The following is a 27,645-nucleotide window of genomic DNA, read 5'->3' as shown; positions in this document are numbered from 1 at the left end:
GAAATGCTGGAAAATATGGTGAATTATAGTAAATCCCACCAGAAAAGAACTAGAGAGCTAGTGACTACCAAATATGCAAGGTTGTCATCTAGTGGTGACAAGCAAGCTGCAGGCTTGTGACCCCAAAGTAATGTCTGCAGTACCACTTTCTCACTATCTTCTTTCTCCTCTTTATGAATTTGAAACATCTGTTATATAATGACTTAATACCATTTTTGAAGAAAAAATGATGTATTATGTGTCTCTGTTTATTTTCTCCTACAAAACAATATTCACCCTCATTTTTAACAAAAGTATTTGAAGAATACTAATTTCAAGATTGTTTATACTTAATGAAAACCTTGAACATTTATCATTCTTATTTAGATAATGGGAAGTAATAACATGCCTTCTTGAAAACAGAGGATTCAACATAATCACATTACATTAGGTAGAGATCACAGGAGATAAATTTTGGCATTTGTCAGTGTTGCACACCACCCAGGCATTATTTCATAAGATGTTGTCAAAGGCACAGAAAACTGCCAATCACATTAACAGCTAACTTCTTTTAAAAGCCATTCAACTGAGTTTAATTATGATTAAGTATATTTGAACTGAAGGAACATTAAATACACAAATGCCTCCTGGCAAACTTTTCAGAATCTGTGGTGAACAACAGTTTCTGCTCAATAAAAAGAAGCCTTTTAATGTATTCCAATAAAATAAAATAAATCAATATGCAAAATTTGTTGCATTCAGTAAAGTGATTTTTGATTTTTCTTGGCAGAAAAATAACAAAAAAATAACAAAAGGAAATGCTCAGCTCTTACAGGGCAAACAAGTAAGTTAGTAACACTATTAGTCACCTCAAGTCAGGAAGCTCAAAGACAGCCTAGATTCTTCCATTTAGTTCTTATATACCACTGCAAAAATTTCACCAAAGTAAAAATCACAAACTCCATGCCTGTTGCTTATTATCCACCTTTTTCTTTCCACCCCTGACACACTGGTTTTATTGTTTAGATTATCAATAACTTTCCTTGGGGCTTCTCTAAAAAACATAACTGGACTTACATGCCTTTAGTTTCTCTCTTTTCCTTCCTCAACTCATTTTCTCCAGTGAGTTGAAAATCTGAACATGTTTTTACTCTTTAGGATGTCTTAAACTGTGCTCTGCAGAAGTTTAACAGATCTGAGGAAATGCTTCTGGGATAGTCAGTGGGAGATTTTGCATGGCGGTGATGTTGGAGAGGGAAGGAACTGGTCAAGTCTAAGACAGGAGATGTAACAGTCCCCACTCAACATCAATCACAGCTCCACCAATGTTGTTTCTCCACCATGTTGTTTATCCAGGAAGAATTTCTTTAGGCAAATAATTCCATAGCAACCAATGATTATGATCATCATCATCACCATCAACAACAGTATAAAGAATAAAGCCCAAAGTTTATACCGCCCTGACTCCCACCTAATTTCCATATTGTCTCTGTCTCTGTCTCTCTCTCATCATAATCCTTTCTTCAACACATTTTCTAATACTTCTATATGCTGTCCATTCCTTACTTCATTTTCAAATAATTCTGAATTCACACAGTGCAAGTTGATGTTTCCCATACCTATAACTTGGAACCTATTATCCCCACGACCTGCAATTAGCAAATGTCTTCCTCTTCTATTGCTTTGTATACCCAGTTGACTTCTATATATACATCGGACAATGAGTTTGTTCCTTTGTTTTCAAGAAGACTTTCCTTATCCGTGTAGATAAGGCGAATCATTCTATCCCTTCTATTTCCTTGTTTAAAAAAATTGATGTGACTAGTACACAGTTTATTGTTTATTTCTTTATATCTTTAGATATGATAAAAATCCTCCTAGGGGTTTCCCCAAAACAAATAAAAGTATATATCCATACAAAAAAAATCCTATAAAGATATTATTTTAGGTTTTTACTTAATTAAATGCTTGTCTAGTTGGCTTAATGACTCTGTTGAATTAAATTAAAAAATAAATGTTTATTTTGCTCTAGAAAATATATTGCTTCAGACTCTCCAAGCTTCCAAATATCCACCTTCTTTATTCTTGAGCACTGGCCAACCCTCAAGAGCAGGGAGAAACACCAATTCAGTCAATCAGTGTTCTATTTCCTGCTGCCAAGTGATGGCATTCAATCAGAGCCTAACTTCTGTGTCAGAAGGTTTGAGAGGTGCCTATTGGACACTAGCTACTTTTAAATTGCTGGTTTTATCACAGAGGATATTGAATTACCTTGAAACTGATTAACATTACTACATTCTCAAGTAGTTGAAATAATAATATCTTGTAATCATAGAAACATTAACATATTATGATTGATATAAGGGAGAAACAACTGTTCTATAGCTTCTTAATCATAGTGGATGCATTGCATGTGATCAGTGCTATTACTAGACTTTATGATGGAGAAGTTTAGGGTTGTTTTATATTTTTCTGAGGTGTTTATTCCTATCTTCTCTCTCCTCTCACCCCAATTTTGGGATCATATACAGCTTGGATTATAGGAATGCTTGTACCAGATTTATACCATAAGAAGGGGTGGATATTAGCAAAAGAAAAAATTTTTCTTATAAAAACATAATGTTGGAGGAAACTGAAGAACAGAAAACATTTTCGACTCTATCAAGGAAAAAAACAGAAAGAACCAAGTGGCTGAAAATAACTCGTGGTAAAGGGGTAAGGTGAGGAAAACCAAGAAGTATGTGTTGGATGGAGTAGGAAGAAACTTGGAAGAAACAAGGGAGATAGTCCTGGCAAAAGGGAATCTGTAATGATCTTATGAGTTGGTGTCTAAATGGCCCCACTGGGGATCCAATGGGGGGGGAAATAAAAACCTTTTGGCATTGTATTCTGAATCGTGTCTTTGCATTATTGCCTAATAATTACATTTTCCTCCAGGCAACAGGATGTACCTTATAACAACTACATAATTAAACAGTTTTAGAGAGCACATCAATGGAAAAGATAATCACAATGGGCCAAAGTAAAATTCTGCTTTTCAAAGAACATATTCACACTCCCTTTGAAGTACATATGAAATTCAATACATAGTTCAAATTTTCAGAAATTTACATGATCTGTTTCCACATTGCATCTTCTTTATTTATAAAATTATATTTTTTTTAGCTAAAAAACCAAACTATTTGGATAACATGTTGGGTAATTATGTAGTGGTTTTACTCAGTAGAGATAGATAATTTTACTAATCCAGATTAAATATATATATTCTCTCTTTTTAAGAAAAATAATACGAATCTCCACTTTGCACAGGTGCAGCCTCCAGATTTTATACCTCATCTGTAGTGAATGTAATCTTTTTTGTTGTCTTTAAAACACCAGAGGGAATTACAGGAATCACTGGTTCACTGATTAATACAAGCGATGGACCTACATTATACTCAGAATCAGTTCTCTGAAGAGCTCTTATTGGTGGTCATTGTCTGAGCACAAATGAATTTCTTAGCTATTTGGTGGTTGTTAGCCATCATAAAATAGGACAAACATGGAGTTATGGACAAATTCACCCCCAAGAGAGGAAATAAGAAAAATCACGTGGTCTAGGGACAATGCATTCCAATCCCACATCAAGACTGTCCATAAGCAGAGGAGCCCTTTTTATATAGATCACATACACAGGCCTTACCTACTCACTCTAAAATGCACAAATTCAGAGATGTCATCTTAAGGCTGGCTAGGTAGAACATCTATCTAGACATGGGGCTGGACAAGAGTTTTGATTACCATCTAGGAATATACTAAACTTTTAAATGGCATGCACACAGTATCTATTGAGAGGAGGCAATCTGTCATTTGAACACATCCTTGCTGTCGTAGAAGATTCTTTACTGCTCTGATGTTCTGGAAACTCCATGGTCTTCCCACTGCTCTTGGAAGAAAGATTCTATACAACTAATAAGTAAATTAATGTTGAAAAATGTAATATCTCATGTCTAAAACATGTTTGCAACTTTCCATTTTGCAAGTGATGGAGAGTGCCTTTAAGACATGACTGGTTAAGAATCAATGTGCTCATGGGAAAAGTAGAAGAGAAATTAAAAAGAACTTCGGGAAAGATATATTGATTAGATATTGATTAAACAATAATGTAATCACCACAGGATTTAATCAGTCAAATGAAAAATCGTGTTTGGCATTTTTCTAGGCTAGGTATAGCAAATAGCTTTACATAAAATAGCATAATGACGTAGTAAGTATACAATATATGTTAATATTAAAAAGTGTAGTTCGGGCCTAACTGGTAGGACTTTTATGAGTGTTAGGATCATCAACTATGGTTGATAGTCCTGTCTTGAGTGCTAGATTGTGAATGATTAAGAAACCATGTCTCCTGTCTCAGTAGAAACCTGCTGAGATAGATTAGTGATGTCCGTCCTAGGAAAAGGAAGGAGAGCATTGAAGCATAGTGTCCGTTGACACTAAACTATAATCTGAGGATAGATAAACAGGTAAAAATTCATTTCAAGAGAGTATGATACTTTGTATGGTAGGAATATGGCAGATGTAGACCCACCACAATCATATCATCATCGGATACAATGTAATGCCATCTCTGCTGTATGTGAAATTAATATAAGACATCTTAGGAGCAGAGAATAGAAGTCTTCATATCTGCCTGAATGAGTCTCAGGAAGGTTTCCCAGTAGAGGCAACTTTTGGCTGACCCTGGAAGGCAGAGACAGGATAGGTAGGAGACATGAATTTGAGGCAGAAAAAGCAGCATATGCAAAAGTCATAAAATGAGAAAAAGAAAATGCATTGGAGAACTTTAAGCAGATCAATTTTGCTGCAGCATAAAGTGTAAGGAGGATTGTGTTAGAATTGAGTCTGGACAGGGAGACAATGGCAGGATCACAAATATACTGTCAGCGACGATGAAAGGGTCTCAGCTGCAGGCTGTCAGTGGTACTCCACCAAAGACATGTAAACTTGAAAGAGTGTGATTATACTTGCAGTTTCTAGAGAATTTATCAGACCACCTTTGTTGGTGTCTCCCTCATTCCATGCTCACGTTTTTCACTGGTACTCAGCTTGCATTTTCCAGCTTCTCTTTTTGATTATGGCTTCCTGACTGAATTGGACCTAGTTACTCACACACAATACTGTGTTTAAGATCACAGGAAAAAAAAATCTGTCTGTTTCACATTGATTCATTGTCCTGACGCTGAATGCACCTGGCTTTTTTTTCTGTCTATCCAGTTCTCCCTTTAGCCTGAAAGTACCTTCATTAGACCTCATCCCTCCACAATCCTCTTCCCCCAGGTCTGATCTTGAGACACGTTATTATGAATTGAATAGGTCTGTACTAAAAGTGCCATCTTTGTCAAGGCACATTCTGAAAAGTTTCTGGTGTGGGGCATACTGTGAAAAACAAGAGTAGACAGAACAATTAATGAAGGGAAACCAAAGATGGAAGTGCACAAATCAATTTTGTACTTCCATTTCTTTTCCAATGTGTCTTCATTTATATTTCAATACTCTGTCTCAGCTTAATTTTAGAGAATTTATTTTCAGGTCAAAATCCTTTGAGATGGACCTAAATAAAAGTAAATGAAAATAAAGTTTTCTGTTGCCATGCAGCTGTACATACAGATTTTAAACTTGATGGGAATTTAAAGGCATTTCTTCCTCATCATTCATAATGGAACCTGGAATTATCAGCCAGCAAAGCTTCAGTTTCTAAATTCAGTTATATGTTCTATACATCAGGTTTTGATTTGCTCTTTTTCTCCCTGAGCTAGGAACGGTGGAAAGATTAGAGACACTGGAGTCAGGCACAACTTCTCTTATCAATTTTGTGAATTTGAGTAGGTTACTTGGCTTCTTGAAGCTTAATTTTCCTTGCTCTACAACTCTGAAATGGTGCTAATAATAGCTATGTCTTTAGCTGTGGTTTCAATAAGGATATATGCAATAAACTACTATAGTGATGGTTACTGTATAGATATTCAATTGCTACATTTAGACATTCTAAGGATAAAATGGCCAAAAAAGTAATCTGAGAATATTCCCCAAATCTAGCAGAAATTGCTAACCTACTATTTGAGACAGACATGAATAGGAACTGTAGTGAAAGGTAGCATGTTGTGTCATGTGCATAGAGGTCTAAGTGTGTGAAAGTCATCAGAGTAGGGATCATGATGGGTAAGTATTACAACAAAGTCAAATTTAGTTCATAATTATAGAAATATTTACTATAATAATCAGGTGCTCAATTAACAGATGCAAAAATTAGATGAACAAGATGAGAAAACAGAAATGCAAAAGTACAGTGAGGCAAAAGTTGACTAAAACTTATGATTGGTTTGTTCCAATTGCTTATTAGGCTTCACTTTATAAAATGATTCTGAGTTCCCTATGTAAGTAAGAGCAGAGCAGTAAGTCTGTGTGTCTACAAATTGGCCTCACCACAACATGGTGTATACCACAAAAGCATCAAAGGACTAGATTCTATTTCTTACAGTGAGGCATTTTGGAAATATTTTCTGATACCTTCTGGAGGAAATTCACATACTTTATTTCATTTTAGAAACTTATAGAAACCTTTCCAGGTCAGGTGAGTCCCCTGGGGAAATGCAGTGGTAATGGAAATGCTCTTGTGCATCCATCTTTGTAAATATTTGTTTTTGTGGTTTATGATGTGTTTAGTGTTCCCAGGCTATATGAAGTCAAATTATAATTTGAAATCTGTTTCCATAGCAGAATTGTCCCTAAGTTATAATAAATTATTGGAAACTTACTTATGTGAAAATGTAATTTTCTCTCTTCCTACATGTCATTAGACATTGATTTATATTTCCCTCTTCACCAAGGGTAAAGAAGATAGGGAGAACCATGTATCTTGCACCTATTATGAAGCTGATGTTTCACTAGGTGTTCTTCACGCATTTATTATTTAATTTAATCCAATGAAACTTTGAGACCAAATGTTGTCATCTTTGTATAAAAGAAAAGACACACTAAGAATCAGGGAATTTGGGACTTCCCTGGTGGCAAAGTGGATGGGACTCCGCACTCCCAATGCAGAGGGCCTGGGTTCGATCCCTGGTTGGGGAAGTGGATCCCACATGTATGCCACAACTAAGGAGCCTGCCTCCCACAACTAAGACCTGGTGCAACCAAATAAATAAATAAATAATATTTTTTTAAAAAAAATTTAAGTAATATGAGTATTTGAATAGCTGTGGTTGACATTCAATATTAAGCATATCTAAATTGAAGAATTAAATTGACTCAACCAACATCACCAAACTTTTAAAAAGCAATAGAGGTTATGGGGACAATAAAACAGGACTTGTAAAGAAGAGGATATTGGTCTACTAGAGAAAATAATGTCTCTTTGTCTCAGAGTTTAAAGAAATCAAATTGAAATTTGACTTACATTCCATAAAAATATTTCTTCTGTATAATAAGTTATTAATACACAAATATAATATAAAGTTTCCTTTTGATATATTCTAGATATTGATTTATGTATGTTCATTTAATGTGGTATTATGATTGAAAAATAGAAGAATATATATGTACATATGCAAGCATGTATGAAGGTTTATACAGATGAGACTATACAGAGATGAATTTTAACTATAAAACTTCAGGCTCATTTGATACCAGCTACTTAAACAAGTCTTCCTCGTGTAAGTGTTCTTTTATACCATCTTACTGGCAGTCAACAAGTCAGGGACAGGAAACAGCATCACATTCTTACTATATTTTCAACAACTACATTTTTTGTTTCCCTAAGAGCAGTATGAGGGACTGGGGTCAACAGTGCAAATTCTCCTGTACATGGACTAACTCACCAACTTAGCCTGGATGATACCAAGCTCCCCAAATCTGAATCTTTCTCCTGCCTTCCTTAGTCCAATTGTTTACACCTGTACTTTCACATTCAGACTCAAAGAAATGTTTTATACATTAGGAAGAACGGAAAAATCCTTATCAATTAAGCTTCTGCCTAGATCTACTTTCACTGCTAAAGATTCTTGCCATATTCCAGGTGAAATGCAATCACCTACAGATTGGAAGTGAGGGGAATTGAGAGAAACAAGACTAAAGGAACATGTCAAGTATAAGATATATCTTTAAAAATTGTTCTCAATAATACTAGAAAAAAGTGTGAATATTAGATTGAAGGACATACTGTTCAATTCTGAAATGTACTTCTGTGCTTTTGTACATTGTTTTTCTTGTCCTTCTCCTTGAGTTGCATGCTTCCTCATCTGCATTTGCTTTTCCAGCTCTAAAGGCTCCTTCTCATTAATATTTTTTGTTTAGCCAGAATAAAATGAAATTATAATATTATTATAATAGTTAATTTTGTTGTAGACTTCTTATATTTTAGACACTATGCCAAGTGTGTTATACAAAATGCACAGTTACCTATTTACAAAATATACTCTACTTATCTATTTATCAGCATTTAATTTGCATAGCAATCAACGATGAAGCACATATTATGCCCCTTATGTTATAAATAAGGAAATGGAAACTTAGGTAACATTATGGGATGTTCATAACTTCACACTCTTTTTAAAACCCAGTACTATTGTTTTCTGTATATATATATATTTTTTTTTAATAAATTTATTTATTTTGTGTATTTATTTTTGGCTGTGTTGGGTCTTCATTGCTGCTTGCAGGCTTTCACTAGTTGCAGTGAGCGGTGGCTTCTCTTGTTGCAGAGCACAGGCTCTACGCGCACGGGCTTCAGTAGCTGTGGCTCGCGGGCTCTAGAGTGCAGGCTGAGTAGTTGTGGCTCATGGGCTTAGTTGCTCCGCAGCATATGGGATCTTCCCGGACCAGGGATTGAACCCATATCCCCTGCATTGGCAGGCAGATTCTTAACCACTGCACCACCAGGGAAGCCCTGTTTTCTGCACCATTTTTATTGGTGGTGGTGTACTGCCAAACATGATAGAATTATATTTGATGATATATTTTGGTAGATTTTGTTCTCACAGGGAGAAAATGACCAGGGTTTTGCTTCTCCTCATTCCCTCTACCTCTGTGCCTCACATGTAGAGACAGATAAATGAATCTTTAAATGAATAGCAAATCTGTAATAATACATAGAAAATGAAATTGGTCTCCACGTTTTTTATCACCTTCCTCCATTCGGTCATGCTGAATATGAATGCGTTTCCTTTCTCCTTATGATATTCTGATACTTGTATATCAATTGTTCTTAACCAAGGGCAAGGACTGCACGCTTGGAAAGTCTGGAGACATTTCTCATCCTCACAACTGGTGGAGGGGATTACTAGCAACTAGTATGTAGAGACTAGGGGTGCTGTAAAATACCTTGCAATGTACAAGACAGCCCCTCACAACAATTATCCAGTCCCAAATATCAATAGTACCAAGGATGAAAAAAAAACTAGTTTATATGGTTTGTGTATATGACACATATTTTTTTTCTTTAGAATATTTCCAGAGAACAGAGCATATTTAGACACTCTTTATACTGCTGCACTCTTACCCAATACATATGATGACTGTCTTGGATAAATGTGATAGTTCTTCTTATTTTGGGAGTCCTTTCATATATACATACATGCATCATGAGAAAAGGGAGAATTGCAAATGCAGGTTGAAAGTAACTCAAACATGCTTCTCTGAACAATTAGGCCTACTTCTGCAAGGGTGCCCAAATTCTATGGGAGGTGAAAACCCCTCTACTAGGGAAGCCATCTGCTTCCCCCCCCGCCATGAAATGACTAATGATCTGAAGGTCCTGGATGTTCTGATCATATTCTCAGTTCAACTAAGCAATCTGTGAAATTCATGTGGGGATTGGCTCCGTAACAGTCCTCACAGAAGCAACTACATTTCCAACAAAAGGGGGCCCTTGTCACAAGCCTTTAGGCACCTTGAAGAAAAATATGTCAAGAACAACTAACCAACGTTTTATGATTTTGATTCAGTTTATTGGAATATTAATTAGAAATGGTAGTGATTGCAGAGATTCAGAGTTAATATGGAATGCTATGACAAACTGAGGAAAAGAGTCCAGATTTATACTAATAAATATATTTTAGAAGCATTAGCTCTATTTTGCTGAGTAGCAAGCAGAATTTAGAGAGATTAAGTAATAGATGATAATGGTAGAATCAAGACCTCAGTCCCACTTAGTCTGACTCTATTCTTTTCTGGTGAATGGTAGTTTTTTCTAAAGCTGTGTCAGACATCATTCCTTAGGGAATGTGTCTCTTCTGAAAGAGACTGGGAAGTGGTAGGGTTTGGTACAACTGGCATTCACATGCTTGGTTGTTATATATTCATCACCTACTTTACTCCTTGTAGCAATTTTAAGACATGGATATTTCTATCTTTATAGAATTAAATTACCATAAATAATAGGTTTTATCCTTAGTCACCACTCTATCTGTGCCTTGCATAGTGACTGGCATATAGGAGAAGCTTATTTAAACATCTGTTCACTGAATGAACGAGTAGAAGCACACAAGGGTTAAAAAACATTTTTTTTTGTCAAGTTAAGCAAAAAGTAAAGATCTGCTAGGTTTAAGCCCATGACTGAACTCCTAAGCCATATGGGAAAAAATGCTCAATGGAAAATAAAATAGAGATTATATCAGTTAGCTACTGTTATATAATACCACCAAAGCTTAATGGCTTAAAATAACAACAATTTATTTAGATTTTATTTTTTGTGGAGTGGCAATTTAGACTGTGCTCAGTTATGTTGTTCTTATGAAGGGTTCCCACAAATGTTTGTGATCAGGTACTTGGCTCTACTGATCTTAATTTGATAATCCACTGGGCCCAAAATTGTCACAATGTCCCTAACACACACAGAATATAATCAGTAATGAGACCAGAATAGATTCAGGGGGTGAGGAAATACACTCTCCTTCTCTAGAGGAGAAGCTTCAGGGTCACAGAGCAAAAGGGAGTAAATATAGAGAGGAGAATGATTGGGCCACTTTTGCAAATAATCTACCATAGAAGCAAATCAGGAAGCCAATTAATCCATTTTTCCTTCTTTGTGAATAATGGTTTATTAAATCAAGCACAGTGTTATTTAATTAATTATTTGAAACAGAATATGGAAGACTCTACATTTTGAAGGACTTTCTTTTAAATTCCCATTCATGGATTAGCTATATTCAAAAAGTTGGTATAAACGGGCCTTGCTCAAGAGCTAAAAATAGTCTCCACAATTGAAAAAGCCGCAAGAAGCAGGTCATATTTCAGAAGCACTGACTGCAAAAGCTCAATTATTTAAATCAAAAACCCAATGCAGATGATCAAATAAGTAGTTGACAGTATGTGATCTGGAGCACAGGGAACCATCTGCTCTTCTATAAGCTAAAGCTTAGCAATAAATGCAGGCAACCATGCGCAGATTTAAAATTCAAATGCAGTCTGCATTATTTGATCTTAATTCTAATGCAATTCAGAGTCTCAGTTTCCATAGAACACTGTGGATTATCTGCATAGGAAAAACCTCATACAGAGGGTTTTCATTGATTTTTTTCCCCTTGATATCTAAACTTTGCCTTCTGTCATGAGAAGACGAGGATAGCCCTTATCCAGCTGAAAGGGGCAAGTGAAAACTAGTGTTTTCTTCATTGTCACCTTTTCTTAAGAGATTAAGAGTATAGCTCTATTGGCTGGGAGAAGAAGAATGCCCTCCTCTCTCTCTCATTTCCCCCAATATGCCCCACCAAGTGAGTGAAGGAAATGTATTTTGTTATGATGTTTTCTTATTCCTTTAAGAAACAGTAATTTTCCTATTTCCTTGAAGCATTAAACTATTACTTATTAAGAAAAGAAAAAAAGAACAAAGAATGTGTCTCCTTTATATCAATCTTCCCACAATATCAATAAATGCTAAATTGGTGTTTGCAAGAGTTTGTCTTAATGGATTGATAAGCCTTAAAAAATCATTCTTTTGGGCTTCCCTGCTGGCGCAGTGGTTGAGAGTCCGCCTGCCGATGCGGGGGACGCGGGTTCGTGCCCCGGTCTGGGAGGATCCCTCGTGCCGCGGAGCGGCTGGGCCCGTGAGCCATGGCAGCTGAGCCTGCGCGTCCGGTGCCTGTGCTCCGCGGCGGAGAGGCCACAGCAGTGAGAGGCCCGCGTACCGCTAAAAAAAAAAAAAAAAAAAAAAAAAAGATTCTTTTGACTCTAGATTTTTGATAGAATAATAAATGAAACTATTTTTAATTTCAAGAGGAATTTGAGTAGAGTATCTTTACTTTTTTGACATCTGCAATAAAGTAGCAAAACTTTAATTTTTGGAAATCTGGGAAGAAAACAGAGGAAAAGTGCTTGATGTAAGAGAAACTTTACTTTAAAATTAAGGGTATGAGAATTACATGAATATGAAAATTAATAAAATGGCCTCCAGGTTTTGAACAATCACAATAATATATTTTCCATTTTCCATGTTCTGAGTTAAATGAGGTATAAAATTTTAGAGGAAAGACTGCTCCTAAAAATTCAGTTTAGTTTTTTTTTTTTTGTCAAAAAAAAAAAAAAAAAAGAACAATTCCTTTCTTCCCATATTTCAGTCGGGGGTAAATGATGAGACTGTGTAGGAATAAATAGTAGGGAATTTAGAAGCTAAAGCAAGTCAGACTTACAAGTTTTATGAACTTCAGACTTCTCCACATGAAAGATGAGTGTAAGTTTTCCAGGCTAGGCTCTGTGGTCTAATAGTAATATTTTAAAGTCATTTCAAAACTTATGGTTTCAGAGTGACTGTAACCTGCAGGCATTATATTAAGGTTCATGCAGGATAGTTACACCATTGACATTTGAGTATTAAATCTTTTTACATAATCAACCATTGGTTTCACAAAAATATTGTTTTATTGATGCTGGAGGGGAGGAAAAACTTTTCCTCAACTCTCTTAGGGTCCCTGGCAGGGTCTGAAAATTGAACTGACAAAGACAGATTAACAGGAGAAAAGCATACAAATTTACTTAAGTTTTACATGATATAAGAGCCTTCATAAGGAAATAAAGACTCTAACAAACAGACTTGAGTATTTTTAGAGCAGGCAGTCCTGAAGGAATGTGATAGGTTAAGGAGTATGAAGTAATTGGAAACTGGGTATACAGGGGTATAAGGAGGTATGGGTACAGAGAGGGCACCTCTCACAAGAGGCTTTTATGACCTCTTTCAGGGGAGAAGGATAGGAAGGTCAAACTGACCATCCTTGCTTCTGCCATTTTCTCAAACTCAGCTTAAAATGTTTAATAAATCAAAATGCCATATTTTGGGGTAGTGTGTCCTGTTTATATTTTTATGTTTTCTTAAAACAGCATAAAAGTAATCTGGAAGGGTAAAAAAAAAATAGAAGAGTTCATGTGTATTTGGCTCTAAGTAACATAAGAAAAATTTGGATAGATTTCAACTACTTCAAAATTTTACTTGAATAACAGTAGCAAGAGTATGGTTTAAGATTACTAAAACCAAATACTACTAAAAGATGTTAGATAGTATTCCAATAACGTAGGGATTAGACTGGAGGTATGCAACATGTATAACAGGGTCTCCTTGCCTGGATCTCAGTCATGATGCAACTCCTTGCCAAGACTTTAGGAACAACTGATAATGCTGTGGTTTTCTTCATTATGATTCCAGATAAGAGCAGGATTCCTCCATTTTCCCTTTTTCCCATCAAATTTCACTTAAAAAAATAATTGTGCCAATGGTAAAAATCATACATTACTAACGATATGGCCACTCTCCACCTCTCCCAGATTGCTAAAAATATTTCCTACTGGGTAACCAAACTTCACTACTGAAATTCCAACAATGACTAATTTTAACAACTTCTTCGGAAGAATTCATTCAGATAAATTCAGGTAAACATCATTCTTTGCCTTAGCTTAGGTAACATTTCTAGCTATGTGATCAGGACTTTAAGTTGTGAATTGCATATCCTGAGTCAGGGTTATTCCCACAGCAGTTTTTATTGTACATCATAAATTCAGGGCTAACTGAATATAAGCTTGGGAGTTTGGTTTTCACTGCCAGAAATTATTCCATTACATATTTACTCATGAAACCTTTTATATTTTACAATCAAAGTATATTAAAAGTGTGATAATTAAGATAATGAGTATAACTCACATTTATCTCAAAGAAAAAAAAAGGAGAAGGAGGAAATAAAAGGAGGAAGAGGAAAAAAGAAGACATGAATTGGCATACTAATTTTCTTTTGGCTTTCTATTTTCTGACTCCAAGTCCCTTCCTCCCAATTCCTTAGCTTTACTTTTCAAGCTATTTTAATTTTTGACAGTGCTCATATTTACATGCCACCTTAAATAGACGTTTTGCATTAAATTGATTAAATAACTAATTTCACACATATTAAATTGGAAATAATATCTTACAATTGCTGGGTGGGCATGCTATTTAGTGGTGATGTTTAAGAGCTGAACAATTATATGGCACTAACACATTTGTTGTGGAATTATGAGTAAGACTGATCTCATGGGGAGCAGTAGTCAAAAGTTAGAAGATGGATATGAGAGACTCGAAAGGTCACAAACTCAAAGTGGTATTTATGAGACAGTATGGCCATGGCACTGGGAACACATAAACTTTGACTTGGAATTGCTTATGCGTAGCTAATCCAGGACACTTGCTGCTGCAGAAGTATAAACAGTTTATGTATGTGACCTAGAAATCCACAACTGAGAAAGGATTGCTATATTTGAACAGTTTCAAAGAGAATAAAATTAGAAATACAACACACATCATACACCTTTTTTCTTATATGGATTTTAAAATGCCAGAGTTGACTGCATATAATAGAACAACTCATTCACTCAACACCAACCTGTCACTTGTTCTGTCTACTGATTTTGGAGCCAGTTCTATGTGGGCTCCAATTAGATCCATAAAAATGCAACCTGCATGCTGGTGCCACGTGCCTAACACTCCCTATCCTGACGTCCTTTATTGATGCTGATGTGTAGGGTACAGGGGAAACCCATTTTGCTCCCACATATACAAAACCCAGCAGCAGAGGCAGGAGTTAATGTTCTGTGGTAGCATCATTGACAGATAGAAGATAAATGCTGGTATATTCATTCTCCTCCATTCCTCCTCCCTCCCAGTAGAAAAATCCATGAGATCCAGCAATTAGTCCTACTTAGAGCGACCAGCCTTATTACACAAATTTATGTTGGCTTTTCCTCCTTCCTTCCATCATTACTCTTCTACCTGCTTCCTAAGATGAAACTGAATTTCTTTGAAAAGCACCACTTACAACTCAGCCTTGAAAACCCAGAAATTAGAACCTGAGGCAAAAATACTGTCCTCTATAAAGTGGACGTGTGCCTGTAACCAAGTGCTATAGGCAGTTGATCAGAATATAACTAACATTATGTGTTGGAACTGAGGCTGTTGAAAAGTATATGGCCTCTTGGTCAATAAAACTATGACAGTATATGTGAAAGACAGCATCAGCATTTGAAAGATGTAGGCAATATGAAAGATGTAGGCAATATGATCTAGTCTAAGATCCTACCTAATTTTTATACTTTTTATTCAGCTACCTGTGGTCTGCTCAGCTTTTTGGACACCCAAGAATTCTGTTTTCAATTAAGAAGAGAAAGCCTAAAATTTTTAATGGAATTAATTGTGAAAAAATGGACTCCATTATTAGAGATGACTTTTATCAAGAATAACTGAAGATGTGTAAATTAAAAAAAATAATTAATAAACCTACTCACTATGAAACCATTCAATGGCATGTCCTACATGGCAAAAATAATCCAGACTTCAATTTCAAAGATAAATAATTATTTACTATTTCTCCCTATTTCTTCCAAAAAGCATCATATACATTTCATTCTAGTGCTGGAACAAAACATTTTATTTTTCATGTTTGGCAACACTATAAATATTCATAACCACATCCGTTAAAAAAATACCGCTGAAAGTGTTTAAACCACAAAGGAGGAACAATTCCTTAAGCAGTCCTTGAAGAAATCACACTACAAGTTCCATCCAATTGTTCTAGCATTTAAGCTAAAATTCCTGACCTTCAATAAATAAATAGCCTCTACCTAATGAAGAATATTCAGGGAAGAACAAAAACATTCATTTCTGAAAAACTAAAAATGTTATTTTGCCTTCTCTCTTAGGAATTATTTCTGACTGCACAATCATTTTGATCTGGCTTTTTTATAATTCAGATTTTTGTTTTGTTTTCAAATCACTTTTAAATGTCAAGATTTTTGCTGTTGGATTGTTTTCTTTTCCTTGTTGCACTTTTTCCCCCCTACTTTTAGCAAAAATGTTTTTGTTGTAAAAGCTTTCCTACCTAGTCAAGGGATCCTGAAGATTTAGAAAGAGTTGTCATAAAACTAATAAAGGTCCTACTTCCAATGCACCCTTATCACAAAGCAGTGTGACCTACATTTTGAAGTTTGGTTTCTGTGGACACATTAGCATGTAAGCAACAAGAACCTTAAAGTAGAATGACAAGACACCATCCCCCCTCCCCCCAAAATTGTGTAACCTAGACTTTCTAATTTTTTTAAAAGTAATACTTCAAAGTCTATCACCTGACATTCTGAGACTTTCATTTAAATATTTATTTTCTTAGATTTATCAATCATGGACAATTTTCGTATAATGCCAAAGCTGAAAGCCCTAGGAATCAGTCAATCCAAATGAAGCATCTAAGGCCTTGAGAGGTAAAGCAAATTGTCCATGGGCACACAGCTAGTTAGACAAAATTGTCTTCTGTCGTTTCATTCTTAAATATAAGAAATGTTTCCCCTGAAACATCTGGAGCTTCCTTTAATGGTATTTAAATTATATGTCTGCAACAAGGAGTCTCAAATCACAATCCTGAAACCAAACATGATTTGTAAAGAGCTCGTGATTACAAGATCAAAAAGACTACATTAATATGACATCAGCTCATTAATTTGTACCTTCATTCCTGCCCTCCTGCAATTTAAAAATAGCTCCACTGATTATGGCAAGGTTTTCTTCCTTTTGAAAAAAAAAAAAAAAAAAGGCAGCATAATTAAATTTTTCAATGTTATCTTTGAGGAACATTTAGAAGCTCAGAGCCAAATCTTATATGGGAAAATTTTAAATTCATCTGTACAAAACTGGAGAAGAACACAGAGCTGAGGAGGAGTGTGGATTGAATGACCTGCTGTATATTTCAAAACTTACTGTCTAGGAGTTATTTCACAGCCCATGTGAGCAGGTATTTGACATTTTATTTTCCTTTTTGGCTTCTTTGTGCTTCTCTGGTATTCCTGAGAACTCAGCATTATTCTAAACAATTATGTCCAAGTATCTGAAATTCTAGGTACTTATAAGTAAATTTTTTGCAAGTTATGGGGATAGCTCTCTCTGTCAGTAATCTGATGAGCCCATTTTACATAGAGAGCATTGGAGGAAAATTTCAAATAGTTTTTTATAGAACGGCTTTTGTTTGCTCTTGTTTTAATGTAAAGTGAATTGCTTTATTTGTATATAAGGAATATGTTAAGAGAACTCTTTTATGTGGGTCAGGAAACTCTGAAGGTTTATTGCCTTCTCCTCCCCTACGTCAGGGTCATTGCAGTTGCTGTTTTCTCTACCTGGAAAGTCCTTCACTCTGTCCCTTTTCATGACTAGCTTTTCTTTAGATGTCAAGGCCTTTCTCAAATGCCACTTATTCCTGGAGGCCTTTGCTGACTTCTCATATGAAAAGAATCCACAATTCCCAGCCCAGTCACCTTCTCAAATGAAAAAGCGACAGTCTTACAAACTTTCCACTGTGCCCTTGTATCATGTGTGTTATGATTACCCTAGACTTTATCTGTCTTGTTTACTGGCATATTCCTAGAACATAGATCAATGTCGTACATACAAATAAGTGTTGAAAAAACGCAAGCTTCTACAGGAGCAAAAACTAGAGTACAGTCTGCTCTAGAAGAATAATACTGTAAAGTCTGTCTCCTGACCTTATTCTGAGAATTTCATTATAGGATTTATTTTCCTAGATTTATCAATAACGGACATCTTCTTGAAGAAAGAAGGAGGAAGATGCATGCTTTCACTTTTTGGGACATATAAAGAAGTTTAGAAGGAGGAAAGGGCCTTTCCTACAGATACTTTCAAGAATACTCTAATAATACTCTAATACTCTAAAATACTCTACTTAAACACATTCTAATACTCTAGAAATAGAGTCTTTCAATAGACAATAATAACAAAAGAAGTTATAAGTTACTGAGCACTTACCAGTGTGAATATTTTGGTTATATTAACTCAGTTTAAGAAAAAAAATGAAATAGGTAGTAATATAATCCCTTTCTTTTAGATGAAGATGTTGATATACAGAGTGCTGAAATATCTTGCACTTATCCCTGGTCATTACCTGTCAGGTGGCAGAGCTTTGGAAACAATATACTACCTACTTTACTACTATGCTTCTTTTAACTAAGACATAAACATAGCAAAAACAAAAATTTAAAAAGTAAGACTTTGTAATTAGAGTTGATGATTATAAATACCAAGATTTTCCTATGTACCTTAACCATCCATTTAAAAAAAAATTTATTTATTTTATTTTTGGTTGCGTTGGGTGTTCCTTACTGCGTGTGGGCTTTTCTCTGGTTGCGGCGAGCAGGGGCTACTCTTTGTTGCAGTGCTCAGGCTTCTCATTGCGGTGGCTTCTCTTGTTGTGGAGCACGAGCTCTAGGTGCGCAGGCTTCAGTAGTTGTGTCTCACAGGCTCTAGAGCGCAGGCTCAGCACACGGGCCCAGCTACTCCATGGCATGTGGGATCTTCCCGGACCAGGGATCGAACCAGTGTCCTCCACATGGGCAGGAGGATTCCTAACTACTGTGCCACCAGGGAAGCCCTAACCTTCCATTTTTCTATTGATGTAATAATGTGAGCTGAGTGTAGGGAAAGCGCAGAGGATAGAGCTGCACTCTGGAACTTGCATCAACAGAGCTGTTACCACTTCTAGGTTCAGAGGAATGGCTAGAAGGAGAGGCTAATACACCTAGAAGGAAGAGTTATACAATGTGCCTACCTTGAGAGGGGGCCACACATATCGATCAAGGGCCAGCCAGCCTACCGTGATCCCACAGGAAAGGAGACAGCAGAATAAATACTCTCTCTCAAAATGGATGACCCAAAAGTTAGATCTTGAAACTAGGATTCACATTGATGTGATTTATTAACAAAATGCTCCCAGAAGAAAGCAATAATGTTGTGGGGAAAAGAAGTTAAACAAGGGTACAATTTCAGGCAAAGTTCCAGCTTCAGCAGACCCTGCAGGGAAGTATGGGGTATAAATTATGCCTCAGAATTTGTACTGTCTCAGAGCAAAATAACTGGGCTTTCCTACTTCTGTGCTCGTTGACCATTAGTTAGGGATCAACCATAAGCACCTACATTCTTCAGCATTTCCCACTTTTCAGCACATATGGTTGTATGAATTTGCCAGGGCTGCCATAACAAAATACCACAGACCGGGAGACTCAAATTACAGTCATGTATTTTCTCACAGTTATGGAGGCTGAAGTCCAAGAGTAAGGGGTTGGCAGGTTTGGTTTTTTCTGAGACCTCTCTCCTTGGCTTGCAGATGGCCGCTTTCTTGCTGTGTCCTCACGTGGTCTTTCCTCTGTGTGTGAGCATCCTTGGTGTTTCTTTGTGTGTCAAAATGTTCTCTTCTTATAAGGACACCATTCAGATTGAATTAAGGCCAACACTGGTGGCCTCATTTTAACTTAATCACCTCTTTAAAGGTACTATATTCAGAAACAGTCACATTCTAATGAAGAGAAATCCCATATATGAATTTTGGGGGGTTACAATCAACCCATCATATAGGTCAAGGTAGCTCTATTATTCTTAAGACAGTCCTGCAAGGAAAGTTACAGATGCCATCCCTTAAAACTAAAATTACACAAAAGCTAGGGATAGACACACACAGTGTCACGATGTATATGCATATTTGGGCAAAGAATAACAGTTAAGTATCTGCTATACTGCATTTTAATTCTAGCATTAACTACCCAGAGTTAGGGCAGACTCTAAAGGGTGAAAACACAGTGCCTTCATATCAGACAACAGCCATGAGTTCTGGTGTTCCCAGGCCACCCACATTCTGACCAGCAGGCTGAAAACTGGGGGGAATCCCCTAACAGTCAGCTTTGACAATCCACTAAAATGACCCAAAGACTCAGGAAGTGCTCCACTTATGATTACAGTTTTATTACAAAAGACACAAATCAGAACCAGCCAAAAAAAAAAGAGATGCATAGTGAGCAGTCTGAGAGGGTCCCAAACATGTAGCTACCATGTCCTATCCTTGTGGAACCAGGACTTATCACCCTACAGGAACCAACCAGGAAGCTCTCCCAAGCTTCAGGTGGCCAAGGTTTTTATTGGTCTTTCATTACATAGGCATGATTCATTGAATTACTGGCCACATGACTGAATTCAATCTCTAACCCTCTTTCTCTCCAGGGAGGTCACAGGATCAGGCTCATATCACTTAGCTCAAAGATCCAACCCTCGAATCACATGGTTGATCTTTCAGGTGAGGCCACCCCTCATCCTGACTATCTAGAAGTCCACCTTTCTAGGGGCCCACGATGAGTTACTTTATTAGCATAAACTCAGGGGTGGTCCCTACCGTGAATAACAAAGATACTCCTACCACTATGAAAAGTCCAAGGTTTTAGAAGTTTCCTCCTGAGAACTCCAGACAAAGAACAAATTCTTTATTATACAACAGTAACCCAACATTATTCTCCTACCTCCATCTGATCGTCTGCCAGGGTTCTCAATGGACCAAACAGCTAGGAAGCCATGTGAAATGTAGTTTTGGGAGAGAAAAAAAGGCTGAGGATAAATAGTGCATTTTTATTTGGAGTGAACATTTTTTTAAAAAAGAAGGGGAAGCTCAGAATATAAAGCACCTAATAGGACTCGAAAAGATGACTAGAGAGGTGAAAAAGATGATGCATTCAATAGCTCCACTGATTATCTAGGTGTTCTTAGATCTATCCTTTAGCTGACGTTTGGCTCCAATTTTCAGATGATGAAATTCAGACCCAAAGACCTATACTGCTTTCGAATTAAAAATTTCAGGTGCCATGAAGTCCTGATTTGCATTCAGCCACTAATATTAATAAGAACCACTTACATACGAAAAATTCTAGGTACTGACATTATTGTGGCTGCTAAGCTACACATCTGGGACCACAATGAGCCTAAAGAGAAAAACTATAGAGTTTATTGTGGTAGTTGCAACACAGCTTAAAAGTATTAATGTATAGGCCTCTAACAGCTCTCAATTCAAACCCCCAAAGTCAGATGACCTCTGAAAGAATTTTAAAGTAATGCTCAGCTAATGTCATCAGTGTTTTTCTCTAAACCTCACAAGTGTACACCTTGTATGAAGTCCCTGGGGGGGGGAATGGCAGTCATGTCGCAATTTAACTGAAATGGCAATTGCTATAAATAGTTCTGTAAAACAGAAACACCATAACTGAGGTAATTATGAAATAATTTGAATGATATTCCCATGACTCTAACAAGACTGTAAGTTCTCAGTTTAACAGGAACTCCTTCAGCATTTTAACACAGAGCCTGCCTGACACTTAGTTGGTGCTAAATTAAATAACTGCTGGATAAATAAAAGTTTCCTTACTGTGACAGCAGACAATGTGATTTAATCTTCTGAGCATCCAATTTCTTATTAGTAATTTGAGGAGCATCAAACTTTCTTTAGAGGTTTGTTGTAGTGATTAAATCAGGCCATGAATATGAAGATTCTTCCCAAATGTAAAGGGCTATAACAAAAGGATGATTAACAGAGCACTCAGCTCAAAATACATTTCTGAGAAATGACAAATGAAAGTCAGAGTACCCTTTCCTGCACTTTACACTCATTGCTTCCCCTGGGCTTCTCTTTTTAGTACCACTACTCCAGTCCTTCACCAAACTACATTACAATATGAGCCAGTCAAAAGAAGAAGATTCCAGAGTCAATGACTTACCTTACAAGCCCCCAACCTATAGTCCCTCAACCTTAGTACATCTGGTTGCCATTTGTCAGGAAAGGTTTCATCGTAGAGGAGAACCTAAGAAATAGCTGGTCACCTTTTTTCTATAATGATTTTAATTACCCAATATAGTAGGTGTGCATCTTGTAGCAGTTGACTCTGAAGTCTAAAGTCATACTTTCCCTACTCTTACTAGCAGAGCGGCAGTAGGGAAGTTGTTTAACATCTCAAAACACAGTTTCCTTACTGTAAAATGGGAAAGATAATACTATAATACACCTGAATATATAGAGCTGATTGGAGAATAAAACAAGATATTTCAATCAGGCACTTAAATATAGAGGTAAGTGACACACAGCACTCAAAAATAATAGTAATAGTAGCAAAAGACAGCAATAGACAATTGTGACATTGTATTTGTGTTGTATTTTTACTTTGACTTTGATCTCTTTGGGGTGACAAAGATTCTTGGCTTGACCAAACTTCTCCTCACAAACCTTCTCCTAGGCCCATCTGTTTACGTCCTTGTAAAATCCAGTTTTAGCAAGAACCTTGCTAAGTCATTTTATCAAGAATCCCCTAACCTTGATATATGGTCCCCCTCTACATCTAATCAAAATTCCTCACTCCCCCACTCTTGGTATCTGATCACCCTGGTCTGCCTTCAACATGAATCCTGTTAGGTCAGTTTAGCCAGAATTCCCCCAGACTTGATGTTTCCTTTTACTAATTTTTCATCCAAAGACCCACCTTCTCCTTCACCATACACTCCCACTGTATTTGTTGTATTGGGAATGGCAGCGCAAGTCTATACTGGGGTTTCTTTTCCCCTATTGCAGGAGTTCTGAATAAAATTTGCCTTCATAGCTATAATATCTGTCCGGCTCTGGTTTTCTGCGACAGGGAGGGAGTATAGAATGATATTATCCAAAAGGGGTTCATTGTTGAGTTATTGTTTTGTGTGCTTGTTGGTTTTGTTTTGTTTTGCCATGGGAACATGTATTCTGTTGAACAAAAACCCAAAAATGTGGATTGCAAAGTTATAATACTACATATCCATAATATAAAATCATTTTAAAATAATATAGAGTAAATTATTTAATAATACATGGTAATACTAGTGGGAAAAAAGAAGGAGCACTATTTTGCTTTTATATATTTCTGCAACTTTCAAAAGTCCCCAAATGGACTCACATTACTTTTCTTATTTAAAAATTGTTCACAAATCTATTGTAAAAATATCATTCTTCAGTGGAATTTTCACAGAACATTTTATGATTTTAAATACAAAGATTACTAATAGGATGTTTTGAGGCCAAATAAGTACAAGTTGGAAAGGGGGAAACACGTAATTGAAAAAACAATTCTTGCATGTTTTTCATCAAGAGTTCCTGTCTTCCTGATTGTCAACAGAGACTATTAGAACCAGGCAAAAATACAATAATATAACTTGTGTATAATCAAAAGACCCCATACTGAATATGAAATTCTGCTGGCTGAATTCTGGCTATGTGTGGGAGGACTCCAGAGACTGTCTGCAGGTAGCTTATTATGTTGCTATCTATTTAGAGGTCCAAGCTAATGGTGCATACCACTTTAGTGAGTAAATGAAAACCTATATAAAATAAATGGTCCATCAAATGAGATAAAAAGAAGATACATTAACAGGTAGTAATGTATCTTTAGTATTGAATGAAACCAGTCCTGGATATATTCTTACAGTTTCTTGGAAACTCCCACAGGGAGCCAACTTTCTTGCATCATTCATTTTAACCTCTATGTAGTGATAATCCATCATTATGAAAGCAAGCATCTGAAAAGACTGTAATAACCTCTTAGAAAGCCTTGCCTATCATCCATTTAAATGATAAAGTTTGATACTGTGGATGACCGAATTGAAAAGAATTAAGAGGAAATAAATTTAAATGTGCTAAATGGTCAGTTTAAAAAAAAATCTGCCATATATTGACATCTGAATTTAAATGAATTAAATGGAATAATATATTCTACTATATGTATATCTAAATTATAAATCTCAAACCAGTTGTACAAAATCAATATAATCGTCCCCATTTAAAATTGAGAAAATTGAGACTTAAAAGGAATGCCAGAATTGGCCAAGGTCACACAGAAATAAACGGTTGATTCAGTATTCCAATTTGAATCCATGTCTCTTATATTTCTAATATTTATTTCCATTCTACATCTGCAAATGAGCGAATTATCAATCATTTCTCTTACGTTGTGAAAAAAAAAAAGGCTCACTGTGAGTCAAGCTCTGTGCTGAAGATTTTACATGAATTTTCTCATTGCTACCTTTATGGTAGGTTATTTGACGTATCATATCCTCAAGGGAGGCGAGAAAGATAGTGTCTCTGATTATTTTAACATCCTTGCCTATCTGAAGAATGAATAAGTGAGTGAATGAATGAATAGATGGTATAGATGAAGCCATTAAGTCTACCCGATTGTGAGTTCCATTTAGACTGAAGATAAAAGTAAAATTTTAATTTGTTCTGTACTGTGTGTAACTATATCTTATAGTGTTGGTACTGAACTAAGTGACTTTAGTAGCCCAGAATTGGGATCAACACAAAATGTAGGCCATATTTTAGCAAAATGATTAGGTTGATAAGTGTTACTCAGTGGCTATATATATGTTTGGCAAAATAATACATGTAAACTTTAATCCTAACACTATTTAATCCTTAATCTACTTCTCAACATTTACTGATATGCTCCTCCCCTATCATGCAGTTTCTACACTGGCTATTCATTTCCACTTGAAGAAACACAAACTTTGTCACCTTCCACCCTTCACAGATCCTCCTCTCTCTATCTGGAGTATCATTTTCCTTCCTTTTACCTCATATTGTTTTCTTTGGAAACATAGCCCAGTCTTCATTATTTTTTCTTGTTCTGTGTTCCACTAGCATCTTACTCTATAATGGTCTTCATTTAATTACCTCTATTTCCCTCTGCTATATAAGCCAACTGAGTGCAGAGATCATAGCTTGGGTTGATCATTCTGTCCCTAGTCATTGAAAATATTAAGAATGTACTAAAAAAAAAAGAATGTACTAAACTACATTGAAGGTCTTACTGTAGTCTATAAAACAAACAAAATAGTGCTAGCTTTATTAAAGTTCCATACATAATTGTTGCCAATATCCCTAGGGTATTTCTGTAGTGCAACGAGGCACGTTTTCACTATGTTACTATTATCATATTCTCCTCTATATCCTTCAGCAAGGAATGTGGCCTTCTTATTACCTTGATTTCAACCAAGTGAGATTTGTGGCAAACTTATGACCTTTAGAGCTATGAGGTAATATATTTGTTCTGCTTATGCTGCTAGGTATGTTGGTATTTGTTATGGAAGTAAAGGAAAACTAATACATGATCACAATTCTTATTGTATTATAATGTCTCTGTTGATCTAACAACCAGATAGTTAGCTTCTTGAAAGCAAGTGTGGGACACATGACTTGCTTCTACAGTAACCATAGCTAAGGATTAACATTTGATTATAAAAGTGGAAAGAGGGCTTCCCTGGTGGCGCAGTGGTTGAGAGTCCGCCTGCCGATGCAGAGAACACGGGTTTGTGCCCCGGTCCGGAAAATCCCACATGCCGCGGAGCGGCTGGGCCCGTGAACCATGGCCGCTGAGCCCACGCGTCCAGAGGCTGTGCTCCGCAACGGAAGAGGCCACAACAGTGAGAGGCCCGCGTACCGCAAAAAATAAAATAAAATAAAATAAAAGTGGAAAGAAATTTGTATGTTGTCTGATCCAGTATTAATGCTTAAATTTCAGCTGAAACACCCTATTCCAGTGCTTGAGAATATCTCCAGTGGTTGAGAATTAGTTATCTATGGAATATGTTTAGTGTTTAGGAATCCACTATGTTACACGCACGTCAGGAAGGAGCCATAGATCAATATAAAGAAAAATTTTTAATTCCACTCATTGATAAATAACCTAATTTTGCTATTTAGAATAAGCTGAATTACTTTTCAATACTAACTGGCTCATGTGGAAACTGCTGACATTTTCCTCTATGAGTCCTGCCTCCAGTCTGTGCATAATCTTTCACTCAGTGGCTTCTTACATGTCATAGGTTCAAACCCATCCCCATCCTGCTAAAACACCTTTGGGTAGTCTCCATTTTAGTACTGACTCTTATAAGATTGATATGCAGTCTAACAACAGTCCTGCTGAAAAAAGACTTTTTATAAAAGTTTATAAATAGACTATGAAACAAAACCTGATTTTATTTCATTTGACTACAGGCAGTACATAACATAAATTTTGGAAAATATGAAAAAAACTTTTTTAGCAGAGTCATAATGATCTTAGTAAGAGTTAAAACACAACCCATACCCTGGGGCTAAAGGCAGAGAAACCAGCTAGATGATGACTGCTGTGAGCCAGATACCACTGATGATGGATTGGAGAAGGATAATTGTAAAAAAAGGAGATTAGTATTAAAACTTCAGATTTTTTTTTAATAATATAACAAGCAGGAGTTGCTGATGGAAGAGATGTGTTGTTTCAAGGATAAAAATACATCATTGATGTTTTCAGGTTCTAAGACTACAATCCCCTGAAAGGTAGAATTGCCATTTACTGACATGGTATGGCATGAAGAAGGATTATGCTTCGGGAAAAAATCTAAAAATGAGATTTTAGTATGTTACTTTCAAAGTATCTATTAGCAGTCCAAGTGGAGATGTACAGAGGAAGTTGTATATACAGCCCAGAGAAATATCAATGCTGGATATATAATATTGTAAGATGTCAGTGGATATAAGAATTTTTAAGGTATGAGAGTGGATGTGGAACTTATTATAGATAGAAAAAAGACCGAGTGCCTCAATACTTCACACTGTAATGTTTAAGTACCTATTTGGAAGATCCAACAAAAGATATAGAGAAGCTGCAGCTACTTAGAAGGACAGCCAAGAGAGCTTTGTACTAGAAGTCAAGAGAAAAAAAAAAAGCATAAAAACAAGGAATTGATTGCTGATGACAAATCAAATAAAAAATAAATTAAAATCGATCCTTGGAATTGACAATATGTTTATTGTAAGAGGTTTCTCAGCAAAATTTTGGAAGTAAATGCCTCACTGAGGTGTGTTTAAGAGATGACTGGAAGAAAGGAGTCAGGATCAGAAGTTAAACATTTTTATTGTTGAATTTTATTTTATTTATTTTTTTATATAGCAGGTTCTTAGACTCTTATTAGTTATCCAATTTATACATATTAGTGTATATATGTCAATCCCAGTCTCCCAATTCATCACACCACCACCACCTCCCAGGTACTTTCCCCCCTTGGTGTCCATACATTTCTTCTCTACATCTGTGTCTCTATTTCTGCCCTGCAAACCGGTTCAACAGTACCATTTTTCTAGGTTCCACATATATGCATTAATATACGATATTCGTTTCTCTCTTTCTGACTTACTTCACTCTGTATGACAGTCTCTAGATCCATCCACATCTCAACAAATGACCCAATTTCATTCCTTTTTATGGCTGAGTAATATTCCATTGTATATATGTACCACAACTTCTTTATCCATT

The sequence above is a fragment of the Physeter macrocephalus genome, chromosome 17 (genome assembly GCF_002837175.3).
Source record: "Physeter macrocephalus isolate SW-GA chromosome 17, ASM283717v5, whole genome shotgun sequence".
Taxonomy (NCBI): domain Eukaryota; kingdom Metazoa; phylum Chordata; class Mammalia; order Artiodactyla; family Physeteridae; genus Physeter; species Physeter macrocephalus.
This window is presented reverse-complemented; position numbering follows the sequence as displayed.